Below are 15,116 nucleotides of genomic sequence, written 5' to 3' on the forward strand. Positions count from 1 at the left end.
AGAGCTCCCATATATAATCCTTTTAGTAACACCTTGCAGTAATGTGGTACATTTATTATAATTGATGAAAGAAGACTTTATAATTGCAATATTAACTATAATGCATGGTTTATATTAGATATTCACTGTAGGTGCTGTACAGTCCTATGGTTTGTTTTTTTAAATTCTAGTACCATATATACCACCTAAAATTCCCCCTTTTAACCACATTCAAATATATAATTCTGTGCTGTTTATTACATTCACAATATTGTGCTGCCATCACTATCACCCATTACCAAAACTGCAAAACTCAAATGTTGACCACCTACACCAACCTGGAGCACTTGTGCTGTGCCTTCATGGTAGACAGCAAGGCTGTCTGTGGTGACTATTGCTGTGATCTGGACATTGGGTGCCCTAACTGCACCAGGCTCAATGAGCTTATTGGCCACATTATGTCTTCCATCACTGCTTCCCTGAGCTTTGAAAGGGAAATCCTGGTGCCCTACCCTGTATCCACTTTCCCCTGGTAGCCTACTTGCCCATAGTCTCAGCCAAGATGGCCTACCATGAGCAGCTCCCAATGGCAGAGATCACCAATGCCTTTGTTGAACCCTCCAACCAGATAGTAAGTTGTGACCCTTGTCATGACACAAACTTGGCCTGCTGCATGCTATTGTGGAGAAGGTGTGCCCAAGGATGTGAATGCTGCCACCTCCATGATCAAGACCAAGTGTACTGTCCAGTTTGTGGACTGGTATCCCATGGGTTTCAAGGTTGGCATCAACACTAGCTCTCCACAGTGGTGTGGGGGAGACCTGACTGAGGCAAAGCAGGCAGTTTGCATGCTAAGCAACACCACAGCCATCACTGCATCCTGGGCCTGCCTCCACCACAAGTTTGATTTGATGTACTCCAAGCAGGCCTTTATGCATGGATATGTGGGCAAGGGCTTGGAGGAGGAGTAGTTCTCTGAGCCTGAGAAGACTTAGCAGCCCTGGAGAAGGATTAGGAAGAAGTAGGCAGCTGTGGATGGTGAGGATGAGAGTGACAATTCTAAGGTATTCTGGCACCTGCATCACCCAGTCTGTCTCCCCAGATTTGTATTTCTCACTCCACTGTTTCCCCAACCCCCCACAAATACAGTTGACGTCGCAAGTGGAAAAAAACAAAACAAAACAAAACAAACCACACACACGAAAGTGGCTAATGTCTTTGAAATACAAAGGAGTAAGGAGGAGATGTTCTTTTAATTCACTACCGAAAGCCCACAGAACATCTATTTATTCTTTAAATCCACAATTTTCCTCAAGTGCAGCTTTTCCTTACTCCCAGTTTTATGAAGATGGGTTTCTCTTTGGGCTCTCCACCTAATGCAAGCCCAGGGATTAGCCCATTGTCCCTCCTCTCTAGCCCTCTGTGCAGAGTCTCTATGCAAGGAGACACAGAACACCAATGCTATCAGGGTATTTTGGCAACTCCCCCATTCACTTACCTTCCTGGACTGGCGCTCTTGGTTCATTTCTATTCTCAAATGATTCTCCTATTGTCTTTCAGTCTCTTTCATTCGTTTGAAATAATAACTTGAAAATATTTGCTTATGTCTTATAGGAAGAGGATTTGGGGATCTCCAATCCAAAATGTTACTATAAACAAATTCCTTCTTTTTCTCTCTTTAAATATTTTGTTTCTTTTGAGTTTGCATATGGTTCTCCTTCATGGAATAAACCGATGTAAAAGAAAAATTAGGACAGTTCTATCTTTAGGTAATTTTTTGATAATATGTTTTTTTTTTTAATCGAGGAAGAATGATTATGAACAGCATGTTATTTTGTTTGCTAATTGCAATAATCAGGAAGAAAAATTCAAATTGCTGTAGTGATATTGATGGTCATATTCTTGGGAAAATTCCTGTGACTAAGGTTAAAATGGAATTCTAGAAAAACTGGGGAGTAATTTATAGATAGTGACTCCTCAAGCAAATTGTTTCCTGTTACTAGGAATTCTTCCAAACCTCCAGCTTACCTAATGGACTACTCTGATACACCGGAAATCAGGCACAAAATGTGATTGCATATGTATATGAATAGGATAGCCATCCTCTTCTCTTGCTTTAGATTTACCACTAATTATATTAAATAATCAACAGTTTACAAATATTCCAATTCCCAGATTAGGAGCAATTGTATCTTTTTAATTCTGCAAATTTAGTAAAATTAGCTTTCTGTAGATCCTTTTAAAACCTTTGAAATATACTGATTTTTATTCTTGTGTTGAAGCAACAATTTCAGATATTGACCTCTGGTGGTTCTTGTTTTATATTTATGCTCTCCACAAATCTATTAAAACTATAGGGGAGTTATAGCTACAATTAAGTGTTTTGTTAATTTAATAGCATGGTTGGATCCCCATCAGTGTATTCCAGTGGACTGAAGTTAAAATACTGAAGTAAAATATCTGGAATATTGGAAGCATAGACATGTTAAAAAAAATAGCATGGTTAATGCTAGGAACACATTAACCTCTGAACTTTAAAAGAACTGACAAAACAATGAAATTATGTATTCCTTAGAAAATATCAAAAGAGTAGAGCACCATTTTAGAATCTCTTATCTATTCTGCGTTCTTTAAAATATTAGTGTATTAGCTAGGGTTCTCTAGGGAAACAGAACCAACAGAAGATATCTGTAAATAAGGGATTTTATAAAAGTGTCTTACACAACTGTGGGGATGCACGAGTCCAAATTTCATAGGGCAGGCAGCGAACTGGCAACTCTGATGAAGGTGTCTGATGAACTCCCTAGGAGATGCTGGCTAGCCAAAGAAGAAGTAAAAGTTCTCTCTTTTCTCTCTTAAAATTCTTCAACTGATTGGATTAAATCCAGCTGATAGAATTTTCTCATTGTGGAAGACAGGCCCTTTGTTGATGTAATCAGTCACAGATGTAGTCAACTGACTGATGAGTTAATAAACCAGCCTTTTGGTTCATTAACCAGTTACAAATGTCCTTGGTAATGGTTAGGACAGTGCTTGCTTGACCAGACACCTGGACACCATCACCTAGACAAGTTGACATGTGAACCGAACCATCACAATTAGTAAATTATTAACCATACATTTTGTTTAAATTTTCTTAAATCATCTAACATATTTCTTACAACAGATGATTTTTGCTTCCTTGAAAATTGTATATTGTATGTATCTCATATCCTCCTTCCCCCTTTTCTTTTTTCTCTCTCTCATCTATCTGTATCTACATCTATATATCAATATCTATATACCTATCTCTCAATATACATAAATTTAAATTTAGATAGCAACATATATTTCATACAATTTATTCATTCATATCATTTAATTCATTTCATATATAAATCCCTCTACATTTAGCTACAATGAGATTTTGTAGGTCTAATTGTTTTTGAAAAATATGATTGTATACAATACCTATGTCAGCATCTTAAGAATAAATTTCATCAGCCAAGTATTGGTATTTTAGTTTGGATTTTAAAAACCCATTGCAAAATCTTGAGCAAATTATTTAGGGTTAAATATTTTGATCAATGCTTCTAAATTCATGTAACAGTCATTTATTTCATCTGCATTTTCTGTATGCTTGGTAAATAAGGCATTGTACAGAGTAGGGAATAAGTTAATTGTAATGGTTCATTTTTTCCTGAGGAAGGAACTTATCAGTCTAATTTTTTTATGGATTATGATTATAATGCCATATTGAAGAATTATTTCCCTAACCCCAAGTCACAAAGGTTTCAGCTCTGTTATAGGTGAATTGCACTGTTGATTTTCAAATTTTGAAACTGTCTTGCACTTGCATAAGAAACCTCCATTGTAGACTCTGTTTACAAATATTTTGTTAAGGGTTTTGGTATCTGTGTTCATAAGGGATATTGGTCTGTAGTTTGGTCTGTCATTATCTTTTTTTGTCTGGTTTTGGTATTGATGGAATGCCAGCCTCAAAAAACTGTGTTCTAGAAGATACTGTATAGAATTGGTATTATTTCCTCTTTAGATTTGCAGTAGAATTTGCCAGTGAAACCATCTGGTCTAGAGATTTTTTTCCAGAATATTTTAAAATATGAATTCAATTTTTAAAATAGCATTCTTCATGTTAGCTATTTCCTCTGGGGTGAAAATTAGTAGTTTGTGTTTTCTGAGGAATTAGTCTATTTCATCTAAGTGGTCAAATTTATGTGCATAGAGTTTTTATAGCATTCTGCATTACCCTTTTAATGTCTCGTGTCTGTAGCAATATCTCTTTTGTTCTTGATATTGGTAATGGGTTTCTTCACTCCTATTTTCTTTGTCACTGTTGCTAGAGGTCTATTGTTCCTCTGTTGTTTGCTTCTCTGTTTCTAAAGAAGATGTCTTTTGAATTATTATTTCATTTTAATTTATCTGTTTTGTTTTTTACTATTCTATTTGTGTAGATTTTTATTTTGGGGGCAGTTGTTCCAGGGATTGTTATCTACTTACACAACTTTTCACAATCTATTTAAATAGTATTTTAGAATGTGGAAATCTTACCACTGAATAGATTCCTTTATCCTCCTTCCTTCCTTGTGTTCTTTTCTTATGTATTGTCTCTACATACATTGAGAACAACATCAGACATCATAAGTTTTGCCTTCAATAGTTAAACCTATTTAAAAAAAAATCAAGAGAATACCCTATTATATTTACCTAGATACCTACCATTTCTGTTGCTTTTCCTTGATTCCCAATGTTCCAAGTCCCCTTCTGCTCTCATTTTCCTTCTGTCTGAAGAAATTCTTTCAGCAAATCTTTTAGAGGAGTTCTACTGGTTGTGAATTCTCTTAATTTTCTCTCATTTGGGAATGTCATTATTTCACCATCATTCCTAAAATATATTTTCACTGGATACAGCAATCTGCAATAATGCCTCTTTTCTTTCAGCTCTTAAAAAACAGTGTCTCTTCCTTCTGGCCTCCATGATTTCTCATGAGGAATATGTCGTCATTTGAGTAATTGAGACCTATAGGTGATGCATTGTTTTGTCTAGCTTATTAGAAGATTTTTACTTTTGTCTGTAGTTTTAAGTAGTTTTGTTATGATGTCTGGACATGGATTTTTTTGGGGGATTTATCCTGTTTGGGGTTCTAGAATCAGTAGGTTTATGCATTTGTTTTGCCATATTTGGGAAGTTTTCAGCTATTATCTCTCTAAATATTTTCCCAGCATCAAAATTTATATCCTTTGGGGATTTCAGTACCACAAGTGTTAGATCTTTGTTATTATCCCACAAGTCCTTGAAGTTCTGTTTACTTTTTAAAATATTTTTTTCTCTCTCATGTTTAGTATGGATCATTTCTGTTGATCTAACTTCGTTTTTACTCTCTCTTTTCTCTGTCACCTCATTATGCTATAGAACCCATCCAGTGAGGTTTTTTTTTTTTATTAGATAAGTTGTGGGTTTACAGAAGAATCATGCATACAAAAATAATGTAACTATTGATGAAAGCACATTTTCATAACTGTATATTAACTATAGCCCATGGTTTACATTAGGGCTCACTATTTGGGTAGCAGCATCCCATGGGTTTTTTGTTTTTTGTTTTTTTTTTTAATTTTATCCTAGTAACATATACGCAACATAAAATTTCCCAGTTTAACTACATTCAAACATATAATTCAGTGCTGTGTATTATGTTCACAATACTGTGCTCTCATTACCACCATCCATTACCAAAACTTTTCTATCATTCTATATAAAATCTATGAAAAATTTAAGCATTAATTCTTTGTCCCCCTGGTAGCTTATATTCTATATTCTGATTCTATGACTTTGCTTATTCCAATTATTTCATATCAGTGAGATCATACAATATTTGTCCTTTTGTGTCTGGCTTATTTCACTCAACTTGTCTTCAATGTTCATCCATGTTGTCACATGTATCAGAACTTCATTCCTTTATACAGCTGAATAATGTTCCACTATGTATATTTAACACATTTTGTTTATCCATTCATAGATTGATGGACACTTGGGTTGCTTCCATCTTTTGGCAATTGTAAATAATGCTATTATGAATATTAGTCCGCAAATATCCATTCAAGTGCCAGCTTTCAATTCTTTGGAATATATACCTAGAAATGTGACTACCGGGTCATATGGTAATCCTATATTTAACTTTCTGAGGAACTGCCAAACCATCTTCCACAGCAGCTGCACACTTTCCAGTGGGTTTTTAAATTTCAATTGTCATATTTTTCAGTTCTAAAATTTCCATTTGGATTATCTTTATATCTTCTATTTCTTTATGGACTCTTTCAATATTTCCATTCTTTTCAAAAGTGTTTGTGATTGCTAATTGGAACATTTTATGGTAGCTGTTTTAAGGTCTTTATTAAACAATTCCAATATCTATGCAATGTCATCATTTGCAGCTGTTGGTTGTCTTTTCCCATATAAATTGAGATTTGGAGGAGTCTTTGTAAACTGGATAATTTTGAATTGTATCCTGCACATTTTGAGTATCATGTTATGAGGTTCTGGGTCTTATTAAATCCTATGGATAATATGAGTTGTTGGTTTTAGGAGGCAATTGGTTTGGTTAGGCTCAGGTGACAAGTTCCAACTCATTCTCTCTTGGTTGTGGTTCAGTTATTAAAGCCTTTGAGATGCTGTTTGGATCAGTACTGCATGTGTGTTATCCACATAGAGGACCTTGGGTGAAAGTTTATCTGTTAGTTCATTTCTCAGTTTTGATATTCTGATTGCCCTTAGATTTATGCATGCAAACCTCAGAGATGAACTCAGAAGCTCATAAACAGTTTCATGGAGGAGTTCCCCAAATTTCTCCCTCTCCCCAATCTCCCTGGAAGTTTCCAGTTTTCTAAGCCCCCCCCCCCCACTTTGGTGCTCTGATGAGAAATCTGGAGTTTTAGTTATCCCACTCTTCTGTGACTGCAAATCCACTGGCATCCAGAGACAAGAAGTGAGAGTGCAGAGAGAAAAAGTTAACAGAGTTCACCTCCCTCTTTTGGTATCACAGCTCTAATAGTAAGAGAAGATTCTCCTCCCTCACGGTTTTGGCTTCTGCAGGGTTCTGTGGTCGCTACCACTGCTGCTACCACCACAGGAGTTCTTAGGGGATGGGGAGTGAGAAGACAGAGGGCAGAAAAAGGAGAAAGACACAAAAAGCAGGATTTCTGTGCTCTGAGTATTAAATGTTCCCTTTCCTACTTCTCAAGGTAGAATTAGAGGGCTTCTCTTGGAGCTCTCTTTCATCTGCCTTCATGCCCACTTCCAGTTTCCAGGACACTTTGAGATCTGGTCAAGGGATATCAGAGGGAGAAAACCAAAATTCTGGTCTTCTCTGAACTGCCTATACTACTACTATTCAGAGTTCTCAAGTAGCTGTTCATTATGTTTTATTGCTTCTTTTGGATAAGGAGACAGGGTAGAGTATGCTTACTCCACTTACCTGGAGTCAGAACTTTGATCCCCTCTATCTTCTTTTGGGTCTAGGAAATTATTCCCCTTTTCTTTTATCTCTGTTGTTTCTATCTCTCTCAATTCTATCCTGAAGTCTCCGTCTCCCCTTGCTCTCTCATTTCTCATACCTCTCCCAGTCATTGTGCCCATTCATGATTTTCAATTTCTGCATTCAGCTGGACATTTTCTATCTAGATGTGGCTACTCATAGTACCTCTCAAACTCAATTCATAGTTCAGTCTTCTCTTGGATAGCAGGGATAGCCAACAATTTCATGTTCCACACTATTCTCACTCCTTTCCTCCCTTTAAGGAAACATGACAGCACATTCAGTGTTTTTCTTTTATAATTTTGAAGACTTTCCTAAAGGTAATTATTTCTTGAAAATTTCTTTAGATTAAAGTATGCTATGTTATCCTGGTTAAACCTTTGTAGACCTTTCTAAAGGGGAGTACAATAGCTATCAGTGCCATCCTGGGCTTTTTATTTGTCTTCTATTCCTCCTCCTTTGCTGTTGGTTAGATAGGATGATCTTATTAATTTCCTTTAACCAACTTATGTGGCTCTCTGGCTTCAAGGAGTCAATTGCAGAGCTTGTTCCTGAGTTCAAGCCTGATATTAACAACTGCCTACTTGCAATTTCCACTTGTCACCTACTAAAAATGCTTAAAGTGTGATCTCTTGAAGTCTCCATCCCATACCACTCTAAAAATGCTTCTTACCCATTATTTCTCATTACAACAAAATGTATCACATTTCACTTACTTATTCTGGCTTCAAATCTATAACCAAACCTTGATTCAATCCATCAGCAAAGCATGTTGACAATAGCCCAAAATATGCCTATTCAGATTTCTTTTTGCCATCTTCACTAAAACTTTAATACTAGCCACAATAGATTTGTTTACAAAAGTTATGGGCAGTCCAAAGATAATTATGGATTTTCCAGCCATTGCTGGGGAAGTCAAATGCCTGTGAATAAAAGGTTCAAAAGCCATAGTGATTCCATGTGTGCCATTCTTTGCCACATTAGAATCAGATTAGGGATTATGATATCCAAAACAAGTTTTGGATTGTGTCTGAGAATTTACTCATCAAAATTTCCAAAACTATTTAATTTAAATTTCTTAAGATCCTAACATAAAAAGGCTGGCTCATAACTCCATTATTTATGGTTCTCCAAGTGGATTTAGTCCAATACTACCAATGGTCAGATTTCCACAGAGTGGTTGTAACTGAATCTTTTTCTTCCTTAGCTGTGATTATGTGAGAATGTGGGTGGATTGTGGGATGAGGGTTGCCTAAGGTTGCAAAAAGTTTAGGATAGTTTACTAAAAATTGGCTTTAAATTATTCCTAGTAAACTTGATTCAGGTACTTCTGAGCCTACAGCACTTGCTCTCCCACCCTCCCAGCAGATGGCTTCCTATAGTAAGTAGTTCTTCCACTTTGAATACAAGGTCAGATCTTTTCTTTCTGGTTGAAACAAACATATTTGAAATGTGATGCCAATCCCATCGCTTTGCTATCATACAATTGTTCTAGGGAAGAGAACCCTTCAAATAAATGTTAAGTGTTTACGGCCTGAAGCCAGAAGAGATCCCAATTTCAGAACCTTGGACACTTCTGCTTAGGCACTGGCAGGTCTTTACTTCCAAATATGTTTGTCACTATGTCATGTCAGTGCCTCACTATCAAGTACAGCTGAGAACACTTTTTCTCCAGTCCCTTGTACAATTGCATTTCCATGAGGATAAATTAGCTTGCATCATGTTTCCAAAGGATGATCGATTCAAAGTCAGACAATAGCATCCATTACTCCAGGGTATCTATTCATAGACTATGGACCCAAGCATAATTCATGAACTAATTTAAACAGATCTCACATTAGTTTATCTAGCCATCTGTTCTAGTTTGCTAATGCTGCCAGAATGCAGAACACTAGAGATGGATTGGCTCTTATAAAGGGGGTTTATTTGGTTACAAAGTTACAGTCTTAAGTCTTAAGGCCATAAAGTGTCCAAGGTAAGTCATTAACAATAGGGTACCTTCAGTGGAGGATGGCCAATGGTGTCCGGAAAACCTCTGTTAGCTGGGGAGGCACATGACTGGCATCTGTTCCAGAGTTCTGGTTTCAAAATGGCTTTCTCCCAGGATGCTCTTCTCTAGGCTGCAGTTCCTCAAAAATGTCAGTCTTAGTTGCTCTTAGGGACTTTGTCCTCTCTTACCTTCTCTGGAGCAAAAGTCTGTTTTCAAATGCCGTCTCCAAAATGTCTCTGTAAGCTGAAGCTCCTCTATCAGTTCCAGTGTGTTCTTCAAAGTGTCTCTCTTGACTGTAGCAAGCTTGTTCCATCTGTTTGAGCTTATTTACTGCTCCAGTAATCAAGGCCCATGCTGAATGGGAAATTATCTCATCAGAGTTATCACCTACATTTGGGTGGGTCACATCTCCCTGGAAACATTCAAAGAATTCCAATCTAATCAGCACTAAAACATCTGCCCCACAAGATTGCATCAAAGAATATGGCTTTTTCTGGGGGACATAATACATTTAAACTGGCACGCCATCCAAAACAGAGAGTCTACATTGCTTAAGAGACTAATATTCTCAGGAGTTAGAGAAAAATCTAATTTCCAATTCACTGCTTCAGAAGGAAGATATTTAGATTTCTTCAATTTAAAGAAATCACATAATTTTATGCCATATAAATCTGTGTCTGACTCATCCAGTCCTGAAGAAAGCATTTCCTTCCAAAATTGCTGTCACATTGCTGTCTCCATGGTACCTGTTGACTTCCTCATGAATGCTTAGAACTATAGCCACATTACCTGATAAGTGTAATGTTTGATTAGTTATAATGAAAATGAAATTTTGGCTCAAGGTAATACTTTTAATAGCATATGCAGCTGAGTATTGTGCCTTTGGCCAAATTCTCTTAAAACAGATCTAAAATAGAATCAGTATATAATCTTAATATGAGCATGATGTTCTACTCAAAGAAACATATACAACAAAAAGTCACATTCAGACTAATTCTAAATTTCCTTGTATCTCTTGAAAATCATTAAAGGATCAAATTAAATGGATCACACTTCAGCATTTTTTCTTAACATTCTTTCATACATCTCTATTTATGGCTAAATTTGAGCACATTAAATTTTACTGCAAGCAGTTTTTCACTTCGTCATGAAAATATTTATTGGGGTAGGTAGTTGATTAAAATGTCAGGAATTAGAAGAAAACAAGAAAATATCTTCAGGACTAGGGATAAGTGAAAAGTTGTTAGACATGACAACAAAAGCATAATCCATTAAAGACAAAATGTAAACTGGACATCATGAAAATTAAAAGTATGTGTGCTATGAAAGACCTTATTAAGAGAATGAAAGGCAAGCTACACACTATAGGAAAATATGTGTAAACCACATCCAACAAAGAATTTGCATCCAGACTGTAAAAAGAACTCTCAAAATATCTTGACAAAGAGTAACGAAGAGGGACGTCTCACACTACCTGACTTTGAAGCATATTACAAAGCTACAGTGTTCAAAACAGCATGGTACTGGCATAAGGATAGATATATCAACGAATGGAATTGAATTGACTGTTCAGAAATAGACTCTTGCATCTACAGACAACTGATCTTTGATAAGGCTGTCAAGCCAAAGCAACTGGGACAGAGCAGCCTCTTCAATAAATGGTACTTGGAGAACTGGATATCCATTTCCAAAAGAATGAAAGAGGACCCCTATCTCACATCTTATACAAAAATTAACTGAAAATGGATCAAAGACCTAAACATTAGTGCTAAGACCATAAGACTCTTAGAAGAAAATGTAGAACAATTTCTTAAAGATCTTGTGATAGGAGGTGGTTTCCTAGACCCTACACCCAAAGCACGAGCGACCAAAGAACAAATAGACAAATGGGATCTCCTCAAAATTAAACACTTTTGTACATCAAAGGACTTTGTCAGAAAGGTAAAAAATTGGGAGACAATATTTGGAAACCACATATCAGATAAGGGTTTAATATCCCAAATATATAAAGCAATCCTACAACTCAACAACCAAATGACAAATAACTCAATTAAAAAATGGGCAAAAGACATGAACAGACATTTTTCTGAAGAGGAAATACAAATGGCTCAAAAACATATGAAAAAACGCTCAACTTCACTGACTATTAGGGAAATGCAAATCAAAACCACAATGAGCTATCATCTCATACCTACCAGAATGGCCATTATCCAAAAAACAAAAAATTACATGTACTGGAGAGGATGTGGAGAAAGAGGCACACTTATTCATTGTTGGTGAGAATGTAGAATGGTGCAACCACTCTGGAAGAGAGTGGCAGTTCCTCAGGGAGCTAAGTATAGATTTGTCATATGACCCAGCCCTTCCATTATTAGGTATATACTCAGAGGAATTGAAAGTTAAGACACAAACAGACATTTGTAAACCGATGTTTATCGTGGTGTTATTCATGATAGCCAAGAGATGGAAACAGCCTAAATGTCCATCAATGTGGAGTGGATAAACATACTGTGGTACATACACACAATGGAATATTATGCAGCTGCAATACAGAACAAAGCCACGGAACATATAATAACGTGGATGAACCTTGAGGACATTATGTGGAGCAAAGTTAGCCAGAAACAAAAGGACAAATACTGCATGGTCTCACTAATATGAACTAATATTAATGAGCAGACTTCAAGAGTTAAAGGTTGATAACACAAGCTATCAGGAGATAGAAAGAATGTTCAGCAGGATTAACTGTATAGATCCAGAAATAGATAGCATAGTACTTTGTGATGGTAGCACAATATTGTAACCACACTGAACAAAGACGTCCATGAGTAAAGCTGAAAGAGGTGCACTATGGGCATGAATAACACCTGAGGTAAAGATAGAAGATAAAGTCTGGGACTGTTTAACTCAGCAAAAACTGGAATGTGCGGGACACTGTTATCGAGTTCCGACTTGGCGGGCCTGGGCCAGGGGAACTGATCAGCCCCTAGGAAAGGTAGTGGGGCACGGGTGGTAGCACCCTCCACGGCCCCCCGGGCCTGAGAAAGTGGAGCCGAATGCAGGCCCCATTTCCTCACCCCAAAGTACAACCGTTGGGGAGGGCTTGCCGGAGAAAACACCCCCCCCCCCGTGCCTTACCCGCACCCTCCACCCTCTTCGTTACCGGAGCAACTCCCGCCCCTTTTCAAACAACCTCCGTGCCCTCTCAGAACCAATCCAAGCCTTTAACCCCTACAGCTACCCCGCCCTCTAAACCACCCGATATAAGCTTGTACTCTCCCCTAATAAACTCTCTTGGCTTCCTCACCCTCAAAGAAACGTGTCCCACCTGTTTCTTCTCGCTGCCCTCCACACCTTGCACGCCACCGCCGGGGACCGGGCCCAGTCCCCCTCCTCGCCCTCACCTCCGGGAAAGAGCCTCCGCCGCCGGTAGCCTCCAAGCAATCCTGAGAGCCTAGGATTTAGCAACCGGCCGCCACCCCCCCCCAGAAGAGTCAACCGTGACCGCAGGAATGGTCAATGATTGTGACTAAATGTACAAATGTAAAACTGTTCTTGCATATGGGAGAAGAAATGAATGTCAACCATGCAGAATGTTGGAAAGGAGGCGGTATTGGGGAAAAAATATAATCAAAGCAAACTGGAGTCTATGCTCAACAGTAACATTGTAATATGCTTCCATTAAATGTAACAAAGGCAATATACCAAAGCTAAATGTGTATGAGAGGGGGATCTAAGGGAGGGATATAGGATTCTTTGCAGTGGTGTTGTTGTCTGACCCTACTATTATATTGTATTGTATGATATTTTATTTTTGTTTTTGTTATCTTTTTTTTAATTATTCATTTAAAAAAAAACTTTTTTTCATAGTAATCAATATGTTCAAGTACTGACTGTGGTAATAAATGCACAACTGTATGATGATACCTTGACCAACTGATCGTACACTGTGGATAATTATATGGTATGTGAATATAGCTCTATAAAATTGTATGGAAGAATATAAGCAAGGATAAAAGTTCTGGTAAAACATGGAGAGAGGTATGTACATTATTTGCTGTTGGTTAGGAAGCAGAATGGTATAGCTTTTCTGGAGGACATTGGGGTGGTTCCACACAAAGCTAAGTATGTGGGTGCCATAACATCCTGCAACCTCATTAGGGGACATTTACTTGGAGGATCTGAGAGCAGGGACATGAATGGAATTTGCACACTGGTGTTTAGGAAGAGAGTATGCATGATTTGCAATGGGTGCATTTGGCCTACGGGTACACTGACTGAGGAACAGAATGGTGAACTCTTATGTGTACATACAATGGAATATTGAGCAGTTGTGAGAAGGAGTGAAGCTGTGAGACATGCAATGAGGTGAATGGAACTTGTAGACAGCATTTTGAGTGAACTATGCCAGAAACAAAGGCAAACACTATAATGCCTCACCAATATGGACTAACTACAATGTGTAAACTTGGAGTTGAACCTTAGAGAACAGCTTATCAGGGGAACACTTGTTGTAATGGTCCCTAAATTGTAAGCTCTTACAGCAGTCACATCTATTTCTGAATTATAATAGCTATCTCCAGATTCCGAGATGCTGATCCCTTTGTGTATAACCCGATTGACCTCTGGAACTTTGGGTATCTGTGTGACACTTGAAACTCAGAGCTAGAACTCAGCAGATATGAATGTCAGTATTAGCACATATAGCAACTCTCAAAAAAGCTGAAAAAGAGTCCAGACTTCAAACAGAGATATGAATGAAGCAGATGTTGTTAGGACTAAGGAAAATTGGGCCAAAAGTAAAAGACAATACTAACTGTGTTTTAAAACTCCAAATTCCATGTGAGACCAAGGGAAGAGATGTTTAATTGGTGCAAGATCTATACTTCCTAAATAATTTGACTCATACGGTTTGTTCAAATACCATAATTACATGGAGCTTTTAATAGGCAGTTTGACCTAGTAGGTTTGCATAAGATAGTGTGAAATAGAGACACATCCCAAAGTAATTTTGACAGAGAAAAAAAATGTATATGCAGGCCCCCTGAGGAGCCAGGGAAAAATACAGTTGGGCTTCCTCACCTGGATTGTTGCTGATGTTCTCACAAACATTGAAGACTGGTGGTTTGATGTGCCAAGCCCTCTATCACAGGACTTGCCCTTATGAAGCTTGTTACTGCAAAGGAGAGGCTAAATCTGCATATAATTGTGCCTAACAGTCTCCTCCTGAGTACCCCTTTGTTGCTCAGATGTGGCCCTCTCTCTCTAGCTAAGCCAACTCACAGGTGAACTTACTGCCCTCCCCCCCACATGGGATCTTACACCCAGGGGTGCAAATCTCCCTGGCGACATGGGATATGACTTCTGGGGCTGAAGCTGGACCCAACATCATGGGATTTAGGACATCTTCTTGACCAAAAGGGGGATGTGAAATGAAATGAAATAAAGTTTCAGTGGCTGAGAGAGTCCAAATGGAGTCAAGAGGTCACTATGGTGGGCATTCTTACACACTATATAGATAACCCTTTTTAGGTTTTAATGCATTGGAATAGCTAGAAGTAAATACCTGAAACTATCAAACTGCAACCCAGTAGCCTTGACTCTTGAAAATGATTGTA

The 15,116-nt window shown here is 37.8% G+C and overlaps 1 pseudogene; it reads left to right on the top strand.

Annotated features, from left to right (window-relative positions):
* The first annotated feature begins 296 nt into the window (after positions 1–296).
* LOC119513370 overlaps positions 297–15,116 on the top strand; it is a 118,826-nt pseudogene continuing 104,006 nt past the window's right edge.

This window comes from Choloepus didactylus, chromosome 2 (genome assembly GCF_015220235.1).
Source record: "Choloepus didactylus isolate mChoDid1 chromosome 2, mChoDid1.pri, whole genome shotgun sequence".
NCBI lineage: Eukaryota > Metazoa > Chordata > Mammalia > Pilosa > Megalonychidae > Choloepus > Choloepus didactylus.